Source organism: Bos grunniens, chromosome 22, assembly GCF_055505025.1.
Source record: "Bos grunniens cultivar Pamir isolate PY7600 chromosome 22, Bosgru_T2T1.0, whole genome shotgun sequence".
Taxonomy (NCBI): domain Eukaryota; kingdom Metazoa; phylum Chordata; class Mammalia; order Artiodactyla; family Bovidae; genus Bos; species Bos grunniens.
The window spans coordinates 55,537,115-55,539,020 of NC_141186.1; the positions used below are offsets into that span (position 1 = coordinate 55,537,115).

Consider the following 1,906-nt stretch of genomic DNA (forward strand, 5'->3'; position numbering starts at 1 on the left):
ACTAAGAAATACCAACTAGATTATCATTGCTTTTGTGAGGTAATGACTCATCAACTCAAACCACCTAAGTCTGAAATGTTCTGTATTTATTGTCTATTGGTATAAAGCCTTCATTCTTAACTCTTCTTATGCCATCACATTCTTAACTCTTTTATAAATTAAACAATACACTTTTAGCATCCCACAGTAATCACTTTCAAAAGTTATAATATACATCTGCATGCTACACAAACATGCATTTCTCTCTATAAGCATTTTGTCACATATCACCACCCTCAAACAGTATAAAATTTTAAAAAATGGGACATCACAAAACTGTTGCATATTCCTTTCCCCCACTTGTTAGCAGGTGGCACTTTCTTAAAAAGAGAAAGCAGTGAAAAACCAGAAATTTTGCAACCAGTGTTTGACTTCAACTTTTTACTTTCTGGTCATCTTCAAGTACCACCCTCTCCTGGTACTGTTCTGGATCTTGTCTCTGAGCTTGAATATGCTGAGGAACAACCCGTTCCCCTGGGTTCCCCTGAGAAGTGGTAAGCAGGGCTCTTGCACAGGCTGGAGCACAAGAGAGGGTGAGATAGGTGGTACCATGTGTCTGAGAATGGGTGTTGCTGCTCTATTGCTGCCAAATATTCTAATATTCCTCCAGTTCCCAAGCCAGTGCAGAACCTTGGTCCTAAATGCTCATTTCCAAGCCAGAACCCGAGGTTGCACCATGTGGATCTGTGAACTCAGACTTCATGCCTTTGGGACGTGGTCCTGCTGAGCTGGTGAACCTCTAATAATGATGGGAATATGGAGGATACTTAGGATATGGGGGAGGAGAATCTTGACGGTCACTAAGGAACAATTTGTAAACTGCACAGGCAAGAGAGGTAGCTTCTAGGATAGCAATCACCTCATTGATGCCACAGGAATCTGGACAGTACAACTCATAAAAATCAGAGAAAGAGTTAAAGCTGTGATTTCCCCGAGGCTCTCTCACCTTCTTCCGGCCAAGTTCCATGTAATCTAAGTCATACCCCGAGATACGGGAACCTCTTAGTTCCTCTTGGGGACAGGCTTCAGAGGACTCATAGTTTTTCCCGCTTGGCGTAGTTTTTCCAATTTGCACTCGGTATCTAAACTGGTCTCACTTTCCCGCTGCGCCCTGTGACCACCCCACCCTCTGTTCTGACGCTGTATGAATGTGGGGAAATAAGTATCACGTCCAGCTGTGCCTCCAACACGTCTGCGTGGGGGACTGGAGCCGACCCCCAGGAAGTGGTAGAACCATCCTAGTGGCGGGTAAGAGCTTTACATCCCACAGCAGCATTCTGTCCAGGTCGCTCCGGCCCCAGGCAGGGTCGCAATCAGCAAGGCTGGCTGAGACGGGAGGTTGAGGAGAGGGCAGTGTCCGATCACTTGTGGCCACCGGTCCCGGTGCGCTTCGTGACAATGGCGAATAAAGGCAGGCGGAGGAGGGTGGTACGAGTTACGTCATGCCCGTGGCCTGTTATTTTATGTGCATCTTATACCTTTTAATTTTTCATTAGCCTTTGTCAATGACTCTTAATGAAGCTATTTTGGAGCTTTGAAGCCCTTTGCAGGCTTGTGCGTGACAACTAAATCAGGAAACCTATTGTTTGTTTGATTCGGGAGCCCTTGCTTTCAAGTGCCTTTCTCAAGTGACCTTGTCTTTAATAGCCATTATACTTCTAGGTCATCTTAGCCTGGGACCACAGTTCTTAAACGTAAACAAGCAAGGATGCTGCAAGTGTGCTCAGTTCGTGGGGACTTCAGGATCCCATTTCTTCAGCAAAGCCTTGGGTCTCTTGGGGCAAGTTAATATTATACTTAAGAGGCATGTGCCACTGGGTTGAGCATTTGCGTGGTTTTGCAGTGTACCTCATTACACGGAAATTTG

General features: G+C 45.6%; 1 pseudogene; it reads right to left on the bottom strand.

Annotated features, from left to right (window-relative positions):
* Positions 1-437: 437 nt before the first annotated feature.
* On the bottom strand, positions 438-1,483 carry LOC147348664 (store-operated calcium entry-associated regulatory factor pseudogene; annotated as a pseudogene).
* Between the last annotated feature and the right edge of the window lie 423 nt (positions 1,484-1,906).